Source organism: Corvus hawaiiensis, chromosome 2 (assembly GCF_020740725.1).
Source record: "Corvus hawaiiensis isolate bCorHaw1 chromosome 2, bCorHaw1.pri.cur, whole genome shotgun sequence".
NCBI lineage: Eukaryota > Metazoa > Chordata > Aves > Passeriformes > Corvidae > Corvus > Corvus hawaiiensis.
This window is the reverse complement of record NC_063214.1, coordinates 94688504-94702282: the sequence shown is the minus strand read 5'-3', so window position 1 is coordinate 94702282 and position 13779 is coordinate 94688504. Positions and strand designations below refer to the sequence as shown.

General features: G+C 44.9%; 1 long non-coding RNA gene across 1 annotated transcript; it reads right to left on the bottom strand.

Moving 5' to 3' along the window:
• Positions 1-5226: 5226 nt before the first annotated feature.
• Positions 5227-12075, bottom strand: LOC125337218. Its single transcript, XR_007207995.1, has 4 exons — positions 11554-12075; positions 11314-11434; positions 9365-9443; positions 5227-5755 (listed from the first exon to the last, which is right to left on the bottom strand). It is a non-coding gene; the product is annotated as an uncharacterized LOC125337218 (long non-coding RNA).
• Positions 12076-13779: the final 1704 nt, after the last annotated feature.

Genomic DNA, 13779 nt, shown 5'->3' with positions numbered 1-13779 from the left:
TTGCAAAGAATGGGTTAACAGCATATGATAGACAGGTCATGCATGTATTTTAATTATGTGTCATTTATTGCTTGAATCATGAAATGTCAAGGTCTTGCTCAGGCAAGGAGACTGCAGAACAACAGAGGGAAAAACATCTTTGACAGAAGGCTGTAGGACTTGCGGGGACTAGTAAGGGAGAAGAGGCTATGGCTCCTGTGTGTCAACAGTGTATGAAGGACAGGGGTGTGGGAGCACACCAGCAGCTGTAACACAGCTGATGCAGGTCTGGCAGGTGCAGCAGCTGCTTCAGCCCCTGGAGGGGATGTACACATCCCATGCCCTGCTCTTTGGCCTTCTGGCTGTCACACCTAGGAAAGCTCATGGAGCTGAGAGCAAGCTAAGGATTTTTCAGACAGCGAAGCCTGGAGTGAAGGAGGACAGTGTGAAGCTTACTGCCCACACAAGGTGGTTATGCCCCATTTCTTTAAAAAGCAAAGATAGATGAGAGGTCTTAGCCCAGGTCAAGCTAATAGGGTCTGTCAGGGATGGTAATTAATCAGCAATTGGCACACACACACACACACACACACTTCGAGGAGGAGGAGGAAGGCGAGAGCATTCCTGCAGACTCAGATCTAGCCCTTTTTTATGTTCTCCTTCCCTGTATGAAGGACTTGCAACCATGCCACATCTCTTGCCACTGCCCCAAAACCCAGTGAAGGTGTACTCCCCCATGCAGGCCACGCTCACCAGCCTTTGTTTCACAGATTTTTGCATAAAGTTGCATCTTTTGGCTGCTTTCCCTGCCCCCACCCTGCTGCTGCTTTTTAAGGCAGTTTCTGAAAGGAGAGTCCATCCCCAAGGATGGCCGGCACATTCCCAGGAGCCCCAGGGAACTGACATGTCTGGGCTGGCAAGCTGTCGTGTGCTGGGAGTACAGGCACAACCCCACGGTATACGCAGACACACAGGGAGTTGTGGGGCCTGGATATTCTTCCTTTGTTTAATATTTTTCTGTATCATATACAATGCTGTATATACAGCACAACAGCCGTCACAAGGGTGGACATGTCCTGTCATGTGATGCTTAACTCTCTCCTGCTGCCCCAAAGCCTGACCATGCTGTTATTTCCAGCAGTGGGACAACAGTGCCTTTTGTCTGGATTTGCTTCGAGCAGCTGGGGCTCTGAAATATGAATGCTTACATTTTCCCCCTTTCCTTCTCCTTCTCCCATTCTCAACAGGGTCAGTTGGAGTTCTCGCATATTAGATTGAGCCTCTGGAAGTCGAGCACTTGTGACTTTGCTGTGTGACCACCTCATTCCTCCCTCTGTGCCAAAGCACCTTTGCTTTGTCATCACTGAGCTGCCAGAAGGACTGGATTCTCCAAGACAATGACTGCAGGTTATGAAGTAATACCTGCAAGTAATATCACTGCTTTCTTCTACATTTAGTGATCAGGTAGCTGTCACCATCTCTCTCTGTCCCTGTGGCAGGTGACTGAGGCATCTGTGTCCCCAGTGCCATCAGGCCCTGCCAGTGTCTCTATCTGCCACTGAGAGTCCCTCAGGTGACACTTTCCATTTTCTTCTGCTTCTGTCAGCAAAAATAATGTTGCTTTTGTTGTTCCTTCCCTTCATTCAGTTCTGCCTTCCTGCCAATGTGTTTGCCACACAGGACTCCCCCTGCTCCCCCAAATGTTAGTACAGATACAGCTGCCAGCAACCCCCATCACTGCAGAACCTGTAACAGGCCTTTTGCACTTACTCGGATTATTACAAGCTATTACTTAAGTATCTGAATATACTGGGCTATGCAGAAAGATAATTCTCTGCTTTTTCTCTTCTGCAGCAAGCCTTCCCTCACACACTCAGATGCCAGACTCCTACCTATGCACTTAAATTTTTGGTATAGATGCCTAGAAAGAGAGAAGCTAGATTGGAAACCCTTTTTCACTGCTGCATCTGGTAAACATTATCAGCCAGGGGTCTGCAAGCTTTGATTCAGGTCAGCTGGCATCAAAGGAGACTTGGGAGGGCTTGCTTTCCTTTCCAAGGTTGAACAAAATAATCTGTTCTAAAGCTCAGGTCTCCGCCTGCCCTTCATCAGGGGTCAATTTGTGCAGGGAGAACAGGGGAGAGCAGAAATGGTGTGCTGAGCAAAAGTCTCTGCTTTGTTCTGCTGTGTTAGGGCTGGCGTCAGCAGACCTCTGAAACAGGGAGGTAACCATGCTACCACTTGTTCAAATATTTTGAATAATAAAGGTGTTAGTTTAATAAATGTCCTGGAGGAGGAAGAGTTGCCCAGCAATAATAGTTCAGTGTTTTCCCTTTTGAGCCTGGAAAAGCTGCAACCAATGGTTAGTGATCTGAGAGGGAGAGAAAAGGCAGGACGGGGATCAAGATTTAATTTTTGTAAGAGGGCTCTTTTGGCTTTGCTTTCAGACATGACAATCACTACTGCAAGTTCTTCCCTGACTGATCCCTCCTTAAATACAGAGTGGCAATGTGCAAAGCTGGAAAAATATTCACATTTAAGCTCAGACTTCACTTTTCCCCAGTCATTTACCTTCCCGATTAGGCAAATTCTGCATCTGCCAATACTAATAATTTTAAGCAATTTTGTATATTCTTTCCTTCTCGTCATTTCCCTACACTTTAATTTTTTGTTGTGCAAAAGGAATTATTTTTTCTGATTTCTGAGGATCAGCTGCATTCTCTCCCAGGCAGAGCCAAACAGGAAGTAACCCTACATTCCTGGCTATGCTGGAGAGTAAGAAGAGACAGCAACTCCAGTGATTCAGATTTGTTAGTGTCCTTCTGCCTCACCTATGGAGAGCAGGGCCAACAAATCTCCTGTCTCCTGTACTCCCAGAGGTGCAAGAAACTAATCAGAAAAATGGTCAGAACCCAATGTGATTCATGCAGCTGTCAAGAGTAAATTATTATTATTATTATTATTACTACTACTACTACTACTGCTGCTACAACTACTATTACTACTACCAATATTATTATTGCAATTGCCTTGTGTTTGCTCTTTTTTTCTCTAGCCAAGCGGCTGTTGAAACAAAGCGAAGCAGTTTCAACAGGAAAGTGTGAGAGATGAGCCCAAGGAGCCTGAGGGAAAGAGGAGGAAGCTAATCCCTGTGTACCACATCCTGGACTAATGCTGGCACTTTCTGAGGAAAGGGGGTTCCTCTTTTTCTTCCTGCTGTGCTTTTTGAGAAAGACTTAGTAAAAACATTTCATTCAATGCATTCCCCTCAGACACTGCAAAAGACCCTGAGCTGGGAAACTGAGTGTGCAACAAGGCACTGCCTGGACACCAAACACAAACCCCACTCAGAGTAACTAACCATGGGAAGCAATAATCACTTACTCCTACAAGAATAAAATCCACCTCCATGCAGCTAGTCATTTTAGAGGCCCACAGATTTCCTTGGGCTTTCTAAATGTCACCCCAAATGCTATGACCAGAGAAGACTATAATTTAAAAGCACATTTTCAACTTGTTGCATGAGTGGTGGTCATGCATGTCCTTCATGCCTCCTGCTGGAAATGCGCTTCCTGATTTCTGTAATGAGAATGAACTTATTTTTTGTTGTGGATATATAATCTAAGAAATTCAGTCTCTTTTCAAATCTAAAAAAAATGTTCCCCAGCTTAATTTGAGCCCATGAGCACGCTGTGATCTTTTGTAAGCTTTTGTGAGCACTATTAACCAAAACACATCAGAACAAATACAGGCAGACTGTTATTTCTGTTGCTTCTTCTGTTTTGCATAACCACTGACTCAGACTTGAAAACTTCATGGCAAGACAAGCTGAAAACCTCACCCCAGCCTGCCCGTTCGCACCACCTCAACACACAGTAAAAAAAAAAAAACGCTTTTTTAAGCTCTTTTTACTTTTTCCCCTGGTTGCTGCTCTGATCCGGTGTCACAGCCTCATACCCAGGGACAGGGGAGCTCTGTCCTGTAGCACTGCTTCAGAATACACTGTTTCATCAGATCACAGCCTACTTGTTAATTCTGTTAAATCACACGAAAAAGTGTTCTGGCTGAGGTGAAAGGGTCAGAAATAAATAATATATCTTGCTTCAAAAGGTTATTTCTACTAAAATGCAGCACATTTCAGCATGCAATGATGTGATGAATAAGTCTTTCATCACTGACCTAGCAAGCACATGAAATGGCCAGATATGTGCCAGGGCCGAAGGTTTATGGCTTTACCCTTGTACCCACTCCGCCATTCATTCCTCCCGTAGGCACCATCGCTGTCCCCTACAGCTGGAGAGCCCTTTGGCAATTCCAGCCTCATCAAACCCTCCCTTAGACCCTGCTCCTGCTGGCTGCCTGTTACCCTGCACAACAGCCCTGCAGGAGGCACTGGCAGCATGGTTTCAACATGCTGTGCCAGGGCAGCTCTTCCACCCTTGCCTCACCTGGCTTTTCACCTCTTCTGCCTGCAGATCTATGTATCCCTCTGGTCTTCAGTGTCAAGGAGCTGGAAAGATGAGTATGCAGCAAAACAAAGCTTTTTTTTTTTTAAATTATGCCACAGGGTTTGGGTTTGGGTTTTTTAGTGATTTACTCTACCTTTGGGTAGATAGTTGTGACTTTGTGCTGGTGTCATCACGATGCTACTAACTTTTGTGCAGGTGGCAGCTCTATCTTGGAGTTTTTCACATCCACACAGCCTTCTCTACTAGATGTGTGGGAATTGGGTCCCATCAGTCTAACTGAACCCATGCCAAATGGATGTCCAGATTTAATTGCTACAGATGGAGTTACAGCACTACCAAAACTGTGTAGGTAAACCCTTGTGTATCACATGAATATGCAGTGGGGTCCTTTCTGCTGAATGAGGGTGCTCAGTGTAGTCTATTACTTTCCACCACACGATAACCCGTGAGCGATGCTTGGGCAGTTACCATCCATCAGCACTTGACCTGGCACTTGCCTACAGAAATCTTTACTACAGCAATTTTCTTTCCTAGCAGTGGCTCTTTCCATTTTCCTTCCAGCTTTCAGTCACCCTCCTTTTCTGGCCTCAAACCCCCAAGCTCTCTGAAAAAGCAATTGCATATGCTGCAGGTTTACCTTGATACCCACTGCACCAGTCTAAATTCCATCCTACAGCTCTGAGTTGTGGTACAGTCACAGCTTTAGATGCAGCTGGGCTGATCTCACAGAGCAAATTTTATTCTTTTGCTAAAGATCTGAGAAGCTAGAGGAGATAACCTTCATTCAGAGCCATCTGAAACAATAAGTACCAGAGCACACCTAAGGGTGAGGACCTGTTAACATTCACTGTTCCATTTTCCAGACACACACGGCTCATTCAATTTTCTGATGGAAAATATTTCTGGGGGTGGATGCCCCATCCTTCCCAGCATTAAAGCACAATAGGGAAGATGCAGAGGTCCTTGAGGATATTGGAACATGTAGCAGAAGTTACAGAAATAATCTCTCCTAATATGGGAAGCCTTTTATTTTATTAATAAGTGACTTTCCAACATTGGCACACAGATTTGAAGGGGGTGGGAGGGGAGGGAAATGCCTGCAGGATTTAGATGGCAGGGATCCATGGCTTGCTCCAGCAGATGAGTGGGAGACACTACATGAAAATAAACACGTGGTCTTTCTCTGGGTGCTGTTGGCAGGAACAGAAAGAGCCGGATGCAAATGAACAGGGAGCTGGTTTGATCCTTCTGTTGTTCCAACTGGATGCCAGGGGAGAGTCTTCAGCATGGGGGGGAAACTGCATGGCCTGCACCAGAACAGGCAGGAAGATAGTTGGTGTCTGAAGCCCTTCTCCCCACCACTTCATCACACAGTCCACACAGGTTAGTGGACACATGTGCACATTTCACAAGGATGTCGTCTGTCTTCAATCCTCCCCATAATTAATCACAGACACTACAGTGCTGAGGTGATTGGTTTCAATTTGGTTTTTTTTTTTTCCATTAGAGAGGAAGAACTCTAAATACGGCTTACAAACACACTAGCAACACATGACTGTTAATAACCTTTAATTGTGCTGTGCCTGGCTGTGGCATTAAGAGTCAAAAGGAACACAGGGCTCAAAGACTATAGCGAGTCAATGTAGCTAGAAGAAAGGCTAGAGACTGTCAGCATTTCAGCACTGGAGTTGTTACATGGCTATCTCTTGAATAGGCCAGTTCAGGGATAGGGATAAAACTCCGGTTACAGTAACATTGTTTAAGAATGGGACAAAGCCTAAAGCCCCAGTTGACATTGCACTGTCAAAGCAATGTATAGGCTGAAAAAAAATTATCCCCTGAGAACCTTTTTCCCTGGGCTCTGGGTAAGCTGAGGTTAGAGTCTGGGGCAGGGTTCAATTTGGGACAGAAACAGGGAGAAAGTTGGGATGGGAGCTCTTTTAGCATGGGGCTGCCAAGGAGATTCCAAAGTAAGGAGAAGGCAAGAAAAATGTTTCTTCCCTACACCTTTTTCATTTAAATGATGGCCCAGGGCTCATTCCACATTCAGTGTTAGGATTAAAGTATGGGTTTCCTGAAAGCTTGTTCCTCTGACATCTTGGTCAGGACCACAGCAGGTTATCCCTAACTATAGTTAACTGAAGGTCAGGCTTTTGCTTTAGGAGGGTGAGATGCCCTGAAGCTTCAGTAGATGTTGCATTTGCCACAGGCTGCCAGGAGAAGCAGCAGTCTCCTAGAAGGTCATTCCTTCGACAGTTGCTTGATTTGGGCTTTGGTTCCTCCCATGGTTCATCCCATGCACAGCCCTAGAGTTGAGTTCAGTGTTGGGAAAGGGAAAAAGCCTACAGCAACAGTTAACATGGCACTGGTGAGGGACTTCTGAAGGGAAGTGTGGGTCACAGAAATATTTCTCCTTTGATTGCTTTTTCATCTGGACCATTGCTCTGTGTGCTTGACTGAAGATCAGCTGTCCCCAGGCTTTAGGGCTAAAGGTGGAAGGGGGACAAAGCTTAGAGCTCCAGATGGCAAAGGTCTGCAAAGGGTTTGGAAAAGGCTAGAATGAACAGGAAAAAATTTAACCCCCTACTGCATTTTCATCTCAGCCACGGCTGAGTGTTCTTACCTGTGAAGCAGCCCACACTGGGGCTCAGGGTTACAGTGGGAGCACTTAGAGGTCCTATAGCTCCAGCTGGCATGGGGTTGTTAATGCACTGCTAAAGGCAAAGCAGAGGCTGCAAAAAGCTTTCTCCCCTCACCAGTTTTTATCTTGGCCATGGCTTAGTCTCTTAGGCAAATGCTCAACTCTCACAGAAAGTTTAGGGTTAGGTTCAGGGGAATGTCAAAGCCTAGAATTGCATGTGATGTTGAACTGCCAAGGACCTCCCTCAGAGGGAGGGACTGGATTCATTAGGATTTTGTCTCTGAAAATTTCATCATTGGTGTGGCTTGTGATAATCCAGCCAAGGCCAATGTTTAGGGTTAGGAGAGGGAAAACCCTTGAACTCTAGTTGTGTTGTGGCTGACAAGGGAAAATGTAAAAATATTTCTCCCATGATAGCTTTTTGATTTCTACTACAGCTTGTGGTCCTTGGAAAAGGGTTTAGTCTGTGCCTAGGGTTAACGTTTGGGTTGGGAAATGAACAAACTTTAGAGCTCCCATTTGCCTAGGAAGCCTGGGGTTGCCAAAGGAAAGAACAAGCTGTGCAAAGACTTCTCTGGGAACCTCTTCATCTGGGCCCATTGCTTAGGGTCTTTGGTTAAGCCTCACTCAAGTCCATTTGTCAAAGGATGTCAGTAGATTTTTTTCTCTCTAAGTAAGTGGGAATTTGGTCATGCCCATTAGTTGTATTTTGCTCCTCAGGGTTAAAATCAAATCCTATTTTATAATGTTACTTAGAAGTCTTTTGAAATAAAACTCCCAACCAAATATCACAAACTTGACTGTTCCAAATTATTGCTCACAGTGTTCAAAAGGAGGAAAATATTGGTATGAGGTAAACACCATAAATATCTCCACGAGACTCTCTTCTCAGTTGTGCAAACCAGATCTACAGACAAATTCATAATTTTCTTGCAGTGGATAGAAGTCTATCAGGACTTGCTCAAAAGCAGATTCTGTCATAACTTCATACTTACAAGCCTGTTGACATTTCCACTTAAGTAGCACCAAGTAATTCCCTACTGGGATATGGCCAATTCAGCCCTGTCTTGCCAAAACAATCGAGCTCTTCAAGGGGCAGTCACACATGCAAGAGCTCAGGCAAATGGGTCACAGAACACATGCTTGGGCAGGTCCAGAAAATTCCTAGCCTTCAATTTTTCTCTTTTTCTCGACACAATCAGTGGGACAGTTCACTACACCCAAAAGCTGAACAATACCTACAAAACGTACTCTTCATCCAAGGAGTGGGCAGAAGTAAAATAGTGGTATGCTCTTACAACCTGGGTCTGCTAAGAAGGCGATGAGGAGGGGCAAGCTCACTCTGAGGTGCTGTAATTTGAGTCCAGTGAGAGATGAAAAAAACACTTGAAGCTAAACAAATTCTTCTTGGCAGAAAAGTTTGAACTAAGGAAAAATGGAATAATAGGGTGAAATACTGAAGAAAGGTATGAGTGAGGAAGAGAAGGCTGAGAGCTCCTGTTGATGGGGAAAGGTAGTTATCAGTGTGGGTGTGAGATACAGGAGACCCCTCAGAACTCCTTCTCATTTCCATCTGCAGTAGAAAACGGGCCAAGGAGCAAGACTTGGCTAATGCTCAATGGGTCATGAGTGTTGTGGCGATGCAAATGGCTGCAAGCATCCTAACCTCAAATGAAACACCAAACCCCAATGTTTGGTGGTCAGGCACCAATGTCTGAAGACTGTCTCCGTGGTTAGGGTGAGAACCCATCATCCCCTGGTTCAGTAATTTGTACACTTTAAAATGATTGGTTCATGTTTTCCCCTCCCTGTTTTATGTATGAAGTTGTGAATATTTATTTCCCTTAGTTAACTATGTATTAGTTCTAGAAAGTTCTGTACTCCTCGACATCCCATTGGTTGCTTCCCTTGCTCCCGCCTATGTTTTGTCCCCATTGGTTCTCTTAGCCTCAACTCCACCTCCTTCCCTTTGTCCCATTGGCTGTATCCCTTATTCCCGCCTTTCCAACCATCTATATAAAATCCCTGGACCCTCAGATTTTTTTAGCTCTTTGTCCCTAATCCCTTCACGAATAAAGCTTCATGTGCAATCTATACAAGGAGTAGCTCCCTCAGGCGAGGAGCTCACTCTGACCCATTTGTGTGGAAGCCGCCGTGAAGCGGAGGGTGCAGCCAGACCTTTGGGATTCTTTAGTGTTTCCTGGCCACCGTGCCCTCAGAGTGTGAGTGGCCTAGTGGGATGAGAAAGGACATGGCACTCATGCCTGGCACTTACCTGAGGCAGAATGAAGGCAGAAATAGACTTGACATCTCATAGGTTGGCAGGTATCGAAGCCACCAACTAATAGCTGTGCCTAGGGAACACTAAAAAATGTGATCCATAGGAAACCCTGCGGAAAACAGTTCACCCTCCTCTAGTGTTTCATGGATGGCAATCTCCAGGACATCACCACCTGCGCCGGCCACTGACAATTGGCACAACATGGATCACTGGTGGTGCAAGAGCTGCAGGTGGCCTTGCATGACCAGCCAACCTGTGCTCAGACAAGTGTGTTCAGGGAGCACTGAGACCCAGGCACAGTCTGCTGCACTGCCCAGCAAAACTGCTCTAATGGACAAAGCCAGAGTGCTGCAGGTAAATCCCAGCAGCTGCACCCATCTTTGAAGGTCAGAGAGTGAAATGTGGGGACTTGTACCTTCACTTGGTATTTTTCCTGGTTTGTCACACTGACCTTGGTGCTCTGGAAAGATGTTTGTACTCAGCACTAACAAAGGCTGGGGCTGGCAGGGGCAGGTGGGCACAAAAGTTGTCTTGTGGTTGTTTTGTCATTGAAAATATAGTTTAGCACACAGTAAGACATGCCAGGAGGTCCCATCCTGTGCCTGCACCTGCAGGCAGTTAAACGGCTTGTTGGATCAAGGCCACAAGGAAAAGCTTTGCTGAGATGGAAGAAGCGAAGGGCAAAAAATACAGGATTAGCACAATGCACTTGGCTCTGTTTCAAGAGCCTATTTTGGTGCCACAAGAATCCCAGCCCTTCCCAAAAGCGCACAGGGCACAACTTGTTTCAGGTTGTGCTACAACCTCAGCCATGTTATGGGTCTTCGAGTGCCAGACCGGGTGTCAGTGTTTAGAAGAACAGATGCAAAACTAACATGAACTGAAAGCAAGATGTTTATGCCCTCACACGAAAACATGACATTCCAATCCTATTCAGAAGTAGCCCTGCAAAAATCAAGCAAAATTAATAGCTCATATCAAAGTTGGCCTCACTTCAGGAAAATTTCTGTTGCCTTGGTAAACACAGCTGAGTCTCCGTTTTTCTCCTTCCTATTGGCAATGTACTTCACTTGCTAAATAAAGGTATCTAAACAATCTCTCTTTGTACAATAATTTTTATGCTTTCCCCATCGGTCTGTTTCAGTCACTTGCCCCTACTCTGTGCAGTACAGTGCAAAGCAGCATTCAGAGTATGCATTAAAAAAAGTGTTTGGGGTTTTGGTCAAGATACTAACAGGAAAGAACCATAATTTTCTGGATGTAAATGTAGGGTGAGAGAAAGCCCCTCTTCCTTCATCTCTATGAGACAATGTCCTACTACTGTTTCCCTTATAAAAACCTCATTTTTTCTGCACAGAATTAATGGTACAAATTTACTCCAGTATACAATCTAGTATTCAGAATCTATCAAAAGTACTTCCACACATAAAATATTTCATTTCTCTGTTTTCTATCCTAAAATCTTTGTTGCTCAAAACCAATTAGTTATTTCTGCAACATAAACACTTACCTTATGATTAAATTGCTTTCATTTTTGCCTTCCCATGGAATTCTCTGTAATTAATTTCCATTTATTCTCCACCCCCAGAGGAGCGTTATCCTGGGCAGAAATATCTGCTCAAGGAGAACTGAAAACTGGCAGCTTTCTCTATCCAGTCATTTCAGCCTTTATGGCAACGAGCAGAAATCCCTGATCATCAGTTTAACACTGATTTTAACAGGTCTTTGGGTTGAGGACAGTCCCAGAAGCAGTTTCTCAAAAATACCTTACCTGGGTGGTAAGCTGGAGCTACTTGCCAGCTTCCCCAGCAGCCCAACAGCAGATGGTATGTAACAGAGCAGCAAACCTCTCCCTGCACCTCTAGCTGCAAAGAGCAGCATTGCTGCACCCAGCCTTAACTTTTCCCAAACTAAAAATCCTAAAAAAACAAGAGCAGCATTACCTTCGAATGCAGATGGGCTAAGCCATACTCCTCATGCACTCCAGCTTTAGTATAACAATTTCCCATGAGTCAATCCAACCCCAGCGTTTCTCTAACAATCATCCTGAGATGAGGAGGAACCCTGTGAAACAAATTGTTAGGCTGCTGGTGTAGCCTGCTCCCTATTAAAATAAAATGGGGGATGATGATGAGAGGGCAGGCACATTACTAGGTCGAGAGGGAAGAAAACTGTGTACTTACCAGTGGTGTCATCTGAACAGCAGCATGGGCTCTGTAACTGATACATGGCATTTTAAGCATGCATGAGCCTGTGTCCTGTGCTGCAGGGAAAAAGCAACTCCCCTGAGACTAGGAAGAAAGATTTACTTGCCTCCCTATGCCTTGGCTTACAAGTGCATGGCATTAATTTGGTTTTAGATGACTCTGAAGACAGTGCACAGTTATTGCTTCATCTACTCAAATAAATAATTTGGTTTTAAAAAAAAAGCTGTTGTCATTTCTATCCAAGAGTGAGCGCTTCTCACTTCACCAGCTGCACAGGCAAACCTTTGTTCTATAACCCCTACAAGCTTTTCCAGCGGTCAGCACAGAGGGACAGATTGTGCCTGGCAGAGAGAGGATGGGTGTGGAGAGCATGCCACTGGTGTGCCAGACCAGTGGCTAACCATGGTCTGGATGAGGGGCAGAGAAACTGTGTCAGTCTGTTTGAGCTGCCAGATTTCCTTAAAGGAGATGGTTTTCCCTGCCCCCACTCCCTAGTCTAGACCAAGCTTTGGCCCCTTGTGAACATGCCCTGTTGTCAGCCATCACCCAGATGTTGCAGGGCTTGTAATTCAGCTCCATGCCTTGGTCATGGTGAGATACGCGAAAGAGAAGAGCTGCGTACAAAGGGATTTTGATTTTCAAGTAGCATTCTGGTTTGTAGTAGTGCTCAATTAGAAGAGATTGACACGTCTCCCATTAGGCTTCTGTAAAGGAACCTCCCCCATGTTTTAATAGCAACTGGGGCAGGCAAGGGCCGTTCACCCTGGAGCTGTTGTCCCTGTGTGAACACAGCCTTCCCCAGCTCCTGTCTGGGACCAGTGTGAGATGGGAATCCAGTCCTGCAAGAGGGATGGGCGCAGACCTCAGGGAAGCAGTTTGTTCCACAGTTTGGGGCTGGGACAAGTACCTTGTTGGGGTCCTGCATGGAAGAAACAGCTGTTGTTTGTTGTACAGGAGACTTGATCCATATGCTAGTCACATGCCACTGTGCCCATGTTTCAACAGAGAAGATGGTAAGCATCAGGACAGAGGAAGATGAAAGGTCTGCCTGATTTTTGCATCGTGTTCAGCTTCAAAAGTGCATCAGAAAGACTTTTTTCTCCATGAGAAGGTAGAAAGAGCCTAGAAATAAGCACCAATGATTGGCTCCATCTGCACTCATATTGCTGGAAATTATTTTGAATTACAAACATAATAAGGGCACCTTGTGCTTGTACAGAAGCAGCACCACCCACGGAGTGATTCAAAAGCAAAAGGTCTGGTTTAGCCTCCAAGTTGAACTCATTGCCTAAATAACATCGTTCAGATCCAAATTCTCCCCCACCTGCTTTTTTTCTTTCTAATGTAATTAAAAAGAAAATGTAGAAGAATGCACCAGGCTCAAGATTAGACATCAGGACTTTTTCTCAGCAAACATGTTACTGAAGCCCAGCAGATGCAGAAAGTAAGAAACTTGCTATCAACAGGGGTAAAGAGGCAGAGTTTTATAATCAGTAAGTAGTGGCAGGGATGGAAGAGCAGCAATACCACCAGTCAGTTTACTTAAATCAGCTGCATAACTTCTGCATCATAAAAGTTCATGTTTGTGCTGAAAACAAAATTACTAACTTTCTTTGCTGACATGGAGGTTTCTTCAGATCAAATCAGAGGTGCTCAAGCACAGCTAAACTGGCAGTTTAATTCTGTTACTGTACAGGACCTGCTTTATGAACCGACAGCATCTGCATCTGGAACTGCCAATCCAAACCCTTTAATTTACTCAGAATTGAAAACACAAGATTTCATAAAGGACAAAAAAAAAGGGGATTGTAAAGATGCCACATGGCAATGCCTCCCATTACAAACAAGTATGTGCAAAATTATAATAAGAATGCCTCAATCACAATGCTGATTTTACACAAAAGTAGAATAACTAGAAATGAAACAGAACAACCTCTTCTCTGTCTTTTTCTGTCTCTTCTAGTTGCATTAGACATGCAAACTACATATATTTGCTTTTTCAGATGAACCCATGCAAGACAATGAAGTGATCTTGTCTGTGGCAGGTTCTGGGTGCCCACTTAACACGTTTTACTAAAATTCCTGTGTCAGCCTTTCACCTGATCCGGAAGACAAAGCGCAGTATCAAGCCCAGGTTCACTAACTTTGCCAGATGCTCTGTGACACAGAACCTTGATGCTCGCTGTTCACCTCTGCTCTCAG